This window comes from Callospermophilus lateralis, chromosome 2 (assembly GCF_048772815.1).
Source record: "Callospermophilus lateralis isolate mCalLat2 chromosome 2, mCalLat2.hap1, whole genome shotgun sequence".
Taxonomy (NCBI): domain Eukaryota; kingdom Metazoa; phylum Chordata; class Mammalia; order Rodentia; family Sciuridae; genus Callospermophilus; species Callospermophilus lateralis.
Genome location: NC_135306.1, coordinates 190,175,298 through 190,187,852, shown reverse-complemented (window position 1 = coordinate 190,187,852; position 12,555 = coordinate 190,175,298). Strand labels below are relative to the sequence as shown.

Genomic DNA, 12,555 nt, shown 5'->3' with positions numbered 1-12,555 from the left:
CCTGCCCGCCTGTCTCCGGGGTGCTGGACAGCTGTAGGGGTGGACAAAAGGGATCATTATGAAAAGCGACGACCGGATGCCCCCTGAGGGGGGCTGCCCAGGACCCCAGAGTCAGGCAGCAACCCAGCAGGGCTGAGCGGGCCTCTTGGACAGAGCCAGGCCCCCCACCGCAAGGCCCTGGACCCTAAGCAGGCTCTGAGCCTCTCTGCGTGGATGGAGGGTGGGCAGGGGCTGCTCCTCCGTCTCCGGGTTCCCTCTGGTCTGGGACCCCCCGACCAGGCACAGCCCGGGAGTGGGGGATCGAAAGCCCCACTCTGCCCCTTTCAACCGTGACCCTGGGCAGCCACAGCTCCTGGACCCTCGGTTTCCTCATCTGTAAAATGGGGTTGTGAGCCCCACCCGGGGACGCTAGGGACAGCCACTTGGACGTCATGGCTGCCTGCACACATCGACACCCAACAGGTGCGGGTTCGCCTCCTCTGATGCTCCGGCCAGGCCCAGCCAGGTTTGGCAGGAGAGAGTTTCGGCTTCCCAGGGAGGACATGGGACCTCAGGAGGGGCACGGAGTGGCGGGGGTTGGAGGGTGGGTGGGGAGCAGAGCAAGACCTGGCTCAGGCGGTGTCCGGGAACCTGCCTCCCTGGGGCCTCCTGGGCAGCTACAGCGGTCAGGAAGGTAGGACTGCAGCAGGGTCGGGGTCTGGGGCACCACAGGACCCAGGTCCTGGCTCGAGCGCTCCTTCCGGCTGCAAGGCACCCTCAGATGCAGCAGGTACCACTCAGACCTCAGTTTTTCCTTTCTGTAAAGTGGGGGTGGTGATAATCATCTCTTCCTGCCGCACTGTTAAGTTTCCACACACACAAAGCCCTGGGGGAGAAGGAGTGGGAGGGGGTGGGTGACGGAGGGCTGGTGAGTTCCGGCCTCACAGGAGGAGTCTTTATGGGGCAGGGCAAGGTTCCAATCCTCAGCAGCACCAGGGGCTGAAATTCCACACAAGCCCCACCCTGGCCCCAGTCCACTACCCCACTGGCTCTCAATGTGCAGTGCTGCAGCATCTCCTGGGATCAAGTGTTAGAAATAGACATTTTTCAGGGAGGTTCAGTGGCACACGCCTGGAATCCCAGCAACCCAGGAGGCTGAGGCAGGAGGATTGCAAACAGAAGGCCAGCCTCTACACCTTAGCAAGACTCTGTCTCAGAATAAAATAAAAAGGTCTAGTTCAGTCTAGAGGGCCCCTGGATTCAATCTCCAATACGGGGGAAAGAAAGCGAGAAAGAGAAGGAAGGAGAAATGGAAGAAGTGAACATTCTGGGGGTGAAGCTTTCAGAGGCCTCCAAACGCCTCTCGCACATGTCATTTCGAGAACCAGGGCCCCGCCGCGGCCCGCCTCCTACTCCAGAGACACTTCCCCCGACAGCCTCGCCTCCCCAGTCCCTGGTCTCCAGGAGGCTACTTGGAAAGGAGTCACTGCAGGGACAGGCCATTAAATAGTAAAGGGATCCCATGATTAGTTAATGATGTCACAGGGCCAGAGAGAAGAGGGTTAGTCAGACCATAATCACAGAGAAACGTCCCCCGGTCTATCACCGTCCTGCTGTCTGTCTCTTTCACTAACACGCACACCCCAGAGTGAGTTTGCCAGCCAGCACAGGGGCGGCTGGCGCCTCCTGCAGTGGGGGGGGGGGGTGTCCCCATGTGTGTGGGGGAAGGGCTCTCCCCCAAGAACCTGGTCCTGACCCTTGGAGTTGAAGGACCACCCAGCTGGGAAGTCACTTGTGAGATTCCCTGCGTGAGCTCAGGAGACTGAAGCACAAAATATGTGACGACAAGGTGGTCACTATAGCAATGTGGGTGCTGATGAAAAACTCAAATGGCCTACCTGTGTGACAGCTGGGGACACTCAGGCAGGCCACCGTAGGTTCCTGTGCTTTGATGCTATGAAGCTGGGAAACTCGTTTAGAAGAGTTTTGAGTCACCCGGGAAGCTGGTCCCTGAGCCGCAGTGAGCTTGTCCAGGTGGCACAGGAAGTGGCTCACCCGGGGTGTGATCCCAATCTGGTGTGTGTGTACCTGACTGTTTTTAAAAGGCCAAAACACCAAGCTGTGGGCAGTGGTTGTCTCTGGGTGATTAGTTACTTCCGTGTGTCTGTTTTTTACCCTACAGGTTTTTCCACAAAAACTTTCTCCCACGATTAGAAAGTTTGGGGTGGGGATTTTTGGTGGCCATTTGGTTCAGATGAAGATGAAGTTTTTTTGTTTTTTGTTTTTTTTTATTGACAAGAAATATCTGTTTCCTACGTGTTGGAATCGCTGGCCTGCCGTTCCCTGCTCTAAGATCTGGAACCATCCGTAAGCATCCCCATTCCGGGATCTGGACTGATAAGGGGAATCTGAAGCTCGCTATCAGTACCATCTCATTTAATCCTCATGGTAACCAAAGCTTTGGGAGGCTGAGAACTTGCCCGCAGGTGAGCAGGCACCAGGGGGTAGAGCTGGCCCCTCCCTAGTCTGCTTGACGTCCACCCCGCCGGAGGGGCAGGAGGAACCCCCAGTGGTAGCAACAACCCCAGGGTTTCCCTGCTAGTAACTTACACAAGTTTGAAAACCACTCTGCCTCCTGGTAAATGAGGGCTGCTGCTCTACAGGGCCAGGCAGGGGCGAGGACGACAGGTCCTTTTTGGTTTCAGGAATTGAACTCAGGGGCACTCAACCACTGAGCCCCATCCCCAGCCCTACTGGGTATTTTATTTAGAGACAGGATCTCACTGAGTTGCTTAAGGCCTTGTCCTTGCTGAGGCTGGCTTTGAACGTGTGGTCCTCCTGCCTCAGCCTCCTGAGCCGCTGGGATCACAGGCCTGCGCCACCGAACCCAGCAAGACACAACCTTTCTGCCCCAGTTCCTGTAGAGTGTTCAAGAGGCCAGGCGTCAGGGAGACGGGCTGTCTGCCTGTGTGGGTGAGGGGGTGACAACAGCCTTGACTCCCACTCGCCTGCCCCCCCCCCATATAAATGACAATTTACAGATTCCATTGCAACAGCATTCGGATAATCCATCTCCCAAGACGGCGAGTGGAGACGGTTTCCAACCGCAGCGGAGGGATCACTAATTATGATTAGCAGCAACAGCAAACCGACGTTTATTGAGTGCTAACTGCATACCAGGCATCAAAGTGCCTCCTCTGTGCACGGTTGTCACCCGCTCCTCGGCTGGGGACCCTCTACCAGGTCACCGCCTCCAGCCTCGCTCCGCCCCCTCCTCACGCCCCGCCCCAGACCCCAGAGGCTTCCCGGATTGGTCCGTCTGAGCCGCACTCTCCGCGCTCAGCCAATCGCCTGTCGCCTCTTGCACAGGCCAGGCCCGGCCCGGCCAGGGCACCTGCAGGAAGCGTGCTGCGGCCCTGCTCCTGTCACCTGGCCCTGCGTGGCAGCAGGCTCCGGTCCAGCGGGGCACTCGGCCAGTCCAGCTAACTCGGCCAGCTCTAGGGCAGAGAGCAGCCCCGGGCGATGGGAGGCCACACTCCTGGTAGCACTTACTAGTCACGAGCTTCCTCTTGGAGCTCAACTGCCTTCAGTCCACTTACCCTCCCAGGAGCCCCTAGGTGTTTTCTCCCCCAGTGTCCCAGGTGACAGCCCAGAGGACAGCTCCTTCCAGCTACTGTTGAAAGCTGTCACACCCCCCAGCGCCAGGGTGGGCCACCACCTGCGCAGCTGGATTAGGCTCCCTCCCGGTATCTGACTCTGGCCTCCACACTCCCCACCGTCTCTGGGGCTCCACTGGCTGATAACTCACCTCCAGCCACACTCTCGCCTGCCTCTGAGAAGATAGGAATTCAGAGCAACGAAACCTCAATGTGGTTCAAGTTCACGTAGCACGCTTTTGTTTAAATATGTAGGATATTTTCAGAGCTTTATTGTTAAATATAAAAATTATACAGGCCCACTGCAGAAGACCCAGAAGATTGGGAGAAGAAAATGGTCTCTAATCTAACCTCTGTAATTGTCTGTTGTAATAGGTATGTTACAGGTAGCTTCCTACATTGTGGCCTGTTGAGTGGGGAGCGGCTCCGCTGATCTGTCTGCAGTGCCCTCTGGCAGCAGCCGGGACCTGTGTCCAGCCTGTCGCACGGCAGGAGACAGGCCAGGCACCCAGAAGACATTTTTCTGAGAAAAAAAACCCCGCAGCTGCCCAACACTGTACATACCTCACTGACAAAAGCCCCACGGGACAGGATGATAGTTACGTTTTTGCAACTCAAGGGCTGTGCCTTGTCCAAGGTCACATGGCCAATAAAGGATGAGCTGGGACCTGAACCCAGGCGTTTGGCTCCCTAGACTAGGGCTATTCCCCGGGCTCTCCTTCTCCTAAAGACTTAAATCCTGCTTCCTATCAATCACAAGTTCCAAGATCCACAGGTATAGAGAGCATGTCCGTGGTGCCAGGCACTGTCCTAGATGCAGCACAAACAGCAGCTCCTATGTCACTGCCAGACAGCCCAGGAGGTAAGGAGCACTGTGGCACCTCGGTACCTGAGAAGGGTACAGGATCTACGGATGCTCACGTGACTTATTAAAAAAATAGCATGATATTTCCTATAACCCCCACTCACCCTCTGATACACTTTAACTCTTCTCCAGATCCCTGACGGTACCTGATACGATGTCAACGCTATGTAAACAGTTGATACACCGCATTCTTTAACCACAGGACAACTTGAAAAAGTCTGCATGTTTGCAATAGATAGGAATTTCTTTTCCCTAATAGTTTTGATCGGTAGCTGGTTGAGTCTGCAGGTGTGGATTCTGTGGCTAACAGGTGCTGGAACCGGTCAGAGAAGGGCTAAGACGCTTGCCCAAGGCCACGTCCAGCTGGTCAGAGGCGGGAGTGGGAACCACCCTCGGGCAGTCTGGCCTGAGGTCTGTGATCCTGCCTCTTCTCTTCCCTCCCCACTCCCCAGACCAGACCGGGAAGGCTCTGGAGCGCTCCCTGAGGGTGAGGCACCAGCCCAGAGGGCCTCGCCCCTTCCCCGGCCAAGGTCACTGGGCAGCTCCACAGCAGAGCCAGGCTGTAAAGCCCCAGCACCGCGTCCACTCCCCTGCAGCGTCCTGGCAGCCTAGGCCCCCTCTGCAGGGAAAGCCAGAGCTGGGCCCCGAAACAGCAGATGCCTCCACAGGAGGCCAAGAAGCCAGAGGAGAGAGGTGCCACCCAGAGGGCCCTCCAGGGTCTGCATGGACGATGTCCACCATGGAGGCCACCCTCCCTCCCCCCCGCCGTGCCCCTCAGGCAGAACTACCCACAAATAAAAGCTGACCCGAGGTGACTTTTCTGGCTGAGTCAGGGCTCAGGAGAGGTCACAAGGCCCCCCACGGGGCTGGAGGAAGCCGGGCTGTTCCCCTCTCTGCGGGGTAAAGGCCAGGCAGCAGAGGAAGAGAGCCCCGCCACGGCGATGCAGGCCCAGCGGCCACTCCCTCCGCCTGGACCCGGGTTCAGGTTCGGGGAGGACAGGCGTGAAGGGCAAGGCAGGGCATGCAGGTCCTGCTTCCGGTCCCCCGGTTCCCGAGTGCCTGCTGGGTGCCAGGCCCTGTGCCAGGTGTCCAGGCTACAGTCCCTGCCACGAGGACTCGCGGAAGCACTGTGTATACCACTGCGGGACGGAGGGCTCCCGGTGTGCGCCGGGACGGGAAGGAAGGGCGTCCCCACAGCTGGCCAGACTGACCCCCACCTGAAGCCTGGGCCCTGCTGGGGAGAACCAGCCCCGGGAGGAGCTGGGGAGCATCGCACAGATAACTGGTGTCACGGCCACACGCGGATGTTGGAGAGGCAGAGAGGTGGCGCAGAAGGCACACGAAGGACGGACGGTCACGGGACCTGAGAAGCAGCACGGTACGAGTCAGCCAGGCGCAGAGTCGCGACAGTTCTCATTTATTGAGCATCTACCATGGGCCAGGTATAAAATGCTAAGTATATCACGTCACTTCTGTTATAGCTGCATGACATTCCATGAGGTCACTGTCATCAGCCCAACTTACAGATTCAGATACCGAGGGTCAGAAGGAGTCCCACAACTAGGAAGGAGGAGAGCCAGGGCTTTAGGGCTCTAAAGCCCAGCACTGCACCATCTTGTTGTCTCCTGTCCCTGTGCCACAGGCAGAAGGTAGGGGCTTCAGGGAGGGGCCAGGAAAGAAGAGCAGGGAGGCAGGACAACTATCCTTTGCCCCAGGGGAGTTACCCAGCCCTGCTCTGTTGGGACTGTATAGCAGGTGTGTGTGCACACGTGTGCATAGGTGTGTATTCTCACAAGTGCCCTACTGTATAAAGGACAGATGCCCCTAAAGCCAAGTAAAGGATAGGCCATCAACAGAGTAGGGAAGGGAAGCCCAGAGAGGGGAAGGAACTTATCTAAGGTCACACAGCATAGAAGCATAGTTGGAACTTACTGCAAGGCCAGAATCTAGGCCTCCTTCCTCCCCTCAGCTGCTTCTCCCTGTCAGCACAGAGTGAATCAGATGGGACAGGAAATCATCATGGTTAGGGGGAATCCTGGGCATGAGTGGGGGAACAAGTCAGCCCTGAGAGACACCAGCTGGCCCAAACAGGCGCTGGTCTGTGGCCGGCTGCCTCTCTGCAGGGCAGCCTGTGGGGGGCGGGGACCACACATCCCTCACCACTGGCTGTTTACCTCTGGGCTTCCCCTCCAAGCTCTTAGACCCAGGCTCAGGGGAGGGGAGCGGTGGGCAGGACAGCTCCTGCTGAGATGAAAGGCCCCCCCCCCACCTGGACAGTCTCCTGCCTCACAGCTTCTGGCCCTTTGAAGCTCCCTAAATCACAACTTCCACAGGCTGGAGGAAGCAGGGGCTGGGCCAAGGCCAAGACCAACCAGGAGTGCCAACAGAGCCCGGCTGCTCCAAATTGGAAGACAGCCTCGGGGCTGGGTCTGCTCAGCTGTGTCTGGTCCTCAGCAGACACGGCTGGGTCCCCAGGGTGGGGAGAGGTGGCCAATGGGACTTCCTATTCATGTGAGGCCCCCAGAGGGGCTGCCCCTGCTGGCTGGGCTTCAGGGGAGCCCAAGGGCACCAGGCCCCTGGCCCTTGCGGGACACTCTACTGGACCTGTGAGCCCCGCCCCCTGGGCTGGGTGGGAGACCACCCCGATCCTAAACCCTCCGCTGGCCAGCCCAGCCTCCTCCAGGCCCACCTGCTCTCCTCCATGGCTGAACACAGGGCCTTCCCCAGTGGTTCCCTCCCTGTCACTGGGCACCCCCACCACCCCACTCCGCTGCCCTCTGAGCCCCTGCTGAGCGCCAGGGGCTAGGCAGGGTGGGGAACAGAAGGACGGACGTGCAGGGATACCGCCCTGCCCCGCCCCACCCCACCCTGTGGGGCCTCTCCTACCCCCATGGCCAGAGGTAAGGGGGGCTGCTAACGCCCACGGGCCAACGTCCCCAAGGAGCCCAGGCTCCTGTCCCCATCACCACAGCCGCCATCAGTTCCTTATCCCTTGACGGCTGGATCCGCCCCCCCACCTCTGCCACAGACTGCCCTTCCAAAGTGCCAACTCTGTGTCCCTCGAGAACCTTCAGTGACTCCCACTTTCTACAGCTCACATCTGAACTTCCCACCCGGGCATCCAAGGCCCTGCAGGAGTCCAGCCGGGTGGACACCCCCCATTCCTGCTCTTACCCCCCACCCCGCAGTTCAGACTTCAGCAGACGCCCAACCTCAGGGCGGTGCCTGGGGAGTGGGGAAAGGAAGGGGTCACCTCCTAGATTTGGCCCCCCCTTTCTTTCTACCCAAGACGCCATCTCCACTGTGGAGGCCCCAACTCTCCCCTCCTGGGCCCTGAAGAGCCCTCAACCCTTTCTTTCTGCAGAGAGTCCCTGCTATGCGTCTCTGAGCCCCTTCCCAGAGGGCGACCAGAGTGTGAGGCCTGGAGTTAGATATCTGCTAGGCATGATGGCACCACAAGGCGTCTCTCCCTCCCGCCTGTACCTTCTCCTTCCCCGCCACACCCACCTCTAACCTCCTGCCACTGAAAGAGGAGTCTGTGCTCCAGGTTGACCTGAGCCCCACCAGGACTGGGGAGCCCGGCAGAAAGTACTGCTCAAGTCTCACCCCCTGCCCTGGTTTCTCAAGCGTCTCCCCCCTCCTCTCCTGAACACCTCTGCTTGCCCTGCGGATGCACTCGCGCAAGCGCACACATGCACACACACACACACAGTCCCCTTCCATAGTGTGCAGCCTCCGTCAGCCTCTATTCCATGGGACTTTCCAGCCTGTTCTACAGTGTACAGCTCCTCTCCCTAGAAGATGCAGGCAGCTGACATGAAGCTCCTTCAGTGTCCTTTGATGTGAGACCCTGCTCAGACAGACACAGGTTTCCTCCTGTCCTCACCTCCTCCACCCCCAGCCAAGCATGCAATGGAGTAGCAGGGTTCCAGCCACCAGGACAGTACAGACCCTGACAAAACCATGTCCCAGGGCCCTGGGTCTAAGTGACCATCTCCAGCAGGGACATGGTGGGAATGTCAGCAGCTCAGGGTAAGAACAGGGCCAGGTCTCAATCGTTCACTTCTGCACCTGCTAGCTCTGTCTTATTTATAGCAGGTGCTCAGTAAATGGGTTTGGGTTTATTTAATTGAACACCTAGCAGCCTCAAACAATAGTACAGAAAACCCGGCTACTCTTTGGTCCAGGTGACACAAATCCCAACCCCCAAATGAACCAAATGATGTTGTTAGCAGGTGGCAGCCAGTCCATCACCTACCCCGCCACCTCAAGTAGCTGTCCTGTAGTTAGTCCTCCCGGGGTGCCGGCACCATGCTAGGCACTGAATACACCTTATTTTATGCAGTTCCTGCTACTTCTCTTGGGTCCTGCCATTACCCCCAATTTACAGACAAGGAAACTGAAGTTTGAAGTTTGAAGTGGATTTTGATCCCCAAATCCTTGCCCACAGAACTAGGATCCCAGCTACCAGGCCAGCACAGGGGACACACCAACACCAGCGCCAGGCCTTTCAGCCCACAAAACTAACTCTGGCCTTGTCACATGAGCCCCAGGGGCCTGAGCTTGCTCTGGGAGCAGGGCTCCGTGGGGTTTTCCCTTCTCTTCCCCATTTACCACCAGCAGAGCACTGTTGGTCCGCTGGGCTCGGGCCCCTCAGGACAGCTCACCTGGAAAAGCCCCGCAGAGTTTCCGACTTGAAGTCTCTGGGGACCCTCCGCGGAGCTCTCAGAATTTGGAGGAGGGACAGAACGAAAACCCCCTGCTGTGGGTTCCCCGGCCGCGGCTCTCGGGTCGGAGCCCATCGGGGAAGCAGTGCCATCTTTCAAGCAAGTGGCCTGGTCGGGTTCTGCTTTGCAAGGAGGGCACCGCGCCGGAGCGCAGGGTCCGAGAGCGCGCGGCTTCCTGGCAGGCCCCCACCTTCCGGGGTCGGGGTGAGGACAGGAGCCTGGAGTCACCTGGCTCAACTTCCTCCTCCTGGGACCCGAGAGATCCCGAGCCCGGTGCGGGACCGGCTCGGGGCCACGCAGCGGCCGCTGTGCACGAAGGAAACGGAGAACCAGGGGCCCGGGACGCAGCTGCGGCTCCTACTCGGCCGCCCGCTGCCCCGACCTGTGGCTGGTGGAGAGAAAGCTGCGGCGGCGGCGGCGGAACCGGGACGAAACTTACTCGCCCCTGCCTCTCCGGCCGGCCTCCCAGCCCCTCTCACCTGCCGGCTGGGCTTCGGCTCCGCGCTGCAGCAAGTCCGGGTGGCTCGCTCACGCCCCTGTCCGCGTCGGACTGCGCAGCCCGGGGCTGGGTCTCTCCGCCGTCCCCCTCCGGGAGGCGCTCAGGGAGCGCAGCGGCCTCGCCAGGCCCCGCCCCGGAGGCCCCGCCCCGACACGCCCCCTGGCGGCCCCTCGCGAGCCCGCCGGCCCCGCCCCTGGGCCCCGCTGGCGGGGAGGCCACGCCCCTCGCCCTGCCCCGTGCTGGCCTCCCTCCGGGATCCCGGCCCCTCCCGCCTCCAGGTCGCGCCGGGAAGGAAGCCCGCCCCCCTCGGCCTCTCTGGTCCACACCCGCTGGCGGCCTTCCCGGGGCCTCCCATCGTCCCCGCCTCCTCCTCCTCCTCCAAGGCAGCCCCTGCCCGCCTGGGCGAGGCCACGCCCCGGCCACGCCCCTTCCCCGCGGGGTCCCGGCGCCTCCCCAGGCCAAGGCCCCGCTGCCCCACTCAGGGCGCCGGCCTGGGCCCCGCGCTGGCTGCCCAGGGCGGCTGTATCCGGGTGCAGCCCGGGGACGGCGTGGGAGCGGCTCTATCAGGAGGCGGCCGGGGCCAGGCGCTTTTTTTAAAAAAATGAGCAGCTACCATTGGTGGAAGGCCTGTCGGGAAGCAGGCTGGACGCCAAGCTGCTGTAAATGAACTAACCCTTGAACTCCCACCGCTCACGGAGTTCTCACGATGCCCCGTTTTACAGATGTGCCACCTGAGGCTTAGAGAAGGGAAGTCGTGGTCTGGGCGTCTCATGCTGGAGGCGGTGGTGAGCGGGATCCAGCCCCAAGCCCTGAATCACAGGCTTAATGCTGCCCCAGCTTGCCCGGACTGGCCCCTGGAGAAGTGGCCCAGGCCAGCCAGCTCCGTGGGGCAGGCTGCCTTAGGCAAGGGAGGGGGAGCAGGAGGGGTTTGGGCCCTGAGCCCTGGACGTGAATTTTCTCCTTGGAGAAGTGGCCTCCAATGAAGGTGGGCTGCAAAGACTTCCAGAAGGCTGTAGGGCCCTGCCCTGCATCCCAGCCCTGCGTACCCACAGACTCTAGATGACCAGCCTCAGGCCGGTTCCCAGACTAATGACCAGGACCATTAACCTGTGCAGCTGACGAAGCTCTTTCGCCCCATTATCTCATTGCATCTCACAACAACGCCATTGTGGGGAGGGTGTGACCCTGCCTGTTGTGCCTGGGTGAAATAGGCCAGGAAGCTGGATCCCAGCCCAGCCCAGTGCCCTGAAAGCATGGGCCTTGGACAAGAGACATCGCCAACATTCCCTGAGAACTTATTAGGAATTTATTATATCTGGGGGCCCCAACCCAGGCCTTCTGAATAAGAAACTCTGGAGCAACCGGTTTTCCCAAGGCCTCTAGGTGATTCTGAATGATGTCCAGACCTTGAGAACCACTGTCGAGGGCTCAGTGAAGGAGGGAAGGTGGTCTGAGGATCGCCCGGAACCAGGCAGCCTCCTGGCAGCTCCAACCCAGGCCAAAGCAAGGTAGGTAACCTCTCCACCATGGGCCCTGAAAGGGGACTAACACCCATACTGGCTGCTGAAGGTGGAACGCGAGCGCATTCAGAAGTGTCTGGCCCTCTGCTTGGGCACGTGCCCAGTGAATGTTTGCTACCCAGTAAAACGTCTGTTTTATAGAATTTTCACACCGAGTTGGGCGAGTGGAGCTAGGGAATCCCTACAGTCCAACAGTGTCCCACGGGGTTGTCCTTCCCACAGAGGGACACTGTCTATCCTGACGGAGGCCAAGGTCCTTAGCAGGTTTCTGGGTGAGGTACTAAGGCTGCTTGCTGGTCCAGGGACCTTACTTTGAGAACCACTGTGCTTTTCTGCCTTGGGCTACATTCCAGCTCTGTCCCCTACCCAACCCTTGTAAAATGGGTATCAAAAACCTCCTCTTCCCCCGGCTCCACATCTTCTCCCCAACCCCAGCTGGGGGTGTTGGTGGTGGTGGCTTGCAGCTGGCAGAACAGCTGGATCTCATCTGCCCTCTCCTGCTCCCTGGGCAGACATTCCTCACTTGAGCCCCAAGTGCCACCTCTTCCAAATGAGATGGAGGGCAGAATGCAGGCGGCTTCTGGGATCTTGGCCATATTCCACCCCCACCCTTCTCTGCAGCCTATGGAAGGGAATCTCCCTGTAGGAGTCCTAGCCTGGGCGCTGGTCCCATTATGCAGACTACCCTGTGTGGGAAGCCCAAGTTGAGACGGCCAATTAAGGCCCACGTACCCTGTGTCTAAATATTTAACAGACTGTAAAAAAACGAAAAAGAAAAGAAAGTTCATCCTCGTACCTTGACAAATGTTCTTTAAAAGGATCAAGAAGACCATGTTCAAATGTAGGATCCCTCACTTCTGCGCAGGAGCATGGGGGGGAGGTCAAGCCCACCCACCCCACTTCCACTCTCTCCATCTCTGCCCTGGGTCACAAGGGGCATGTGAACCCTGCAGCTCACCTGCCCACACTGTCCACACGCCCTGCCTGTAGCCAGTGCTGGGCCCCTCGGGGGTCACACACCAGGGACAGGATCATCCTCAGGAGGGTGGACCTGGGCAGGAGGCCTGTGTCAGCCTGGGAACTGGCTTTGAAACCCAGGCCTTGAAGCCCAGCCCGAGAGTTCCAGGGTTTTCGATGCCTGAAGCATGATCCAGAAAGGGCGTGGGCTCTGGGGGGACACAGAAGGTGGCACTTGCCATTTGGCCTGGCCTCCCCAGCACAGGGCCTGGAACCTGGTTGAGTAGGTGTGTGGCCGAGCCATGGCTGCAGAGCCGCGTGAGATGCTCTCTAGCTGTCCTCTTCCCCTCTC

The 12,555-nt window shown here is 59.5% G+C and overlaps 1 protein-coding gene across 1 annotated transcript in view; it reads right to left on the bottom strand.

Moving 5' to 3' along the window:
- Positions 1–9,861, bottom strand: part of Cd82 (CD82 molecule) — a 40,240-nt gene extending 30,379 nt beyond the window's left edge. The window contains exon 1 of the mRNA XM_076844354.2: positions 9,707–9,861. The gene's annotated coding sequence lies outside the window, so the exon portion shown is untranslated. The remainder of the gene's footprint in view (positions 1–9,706) is intronic.
- Positions 9,862–12,555: the final 2,694 nt, after the last annotated feature.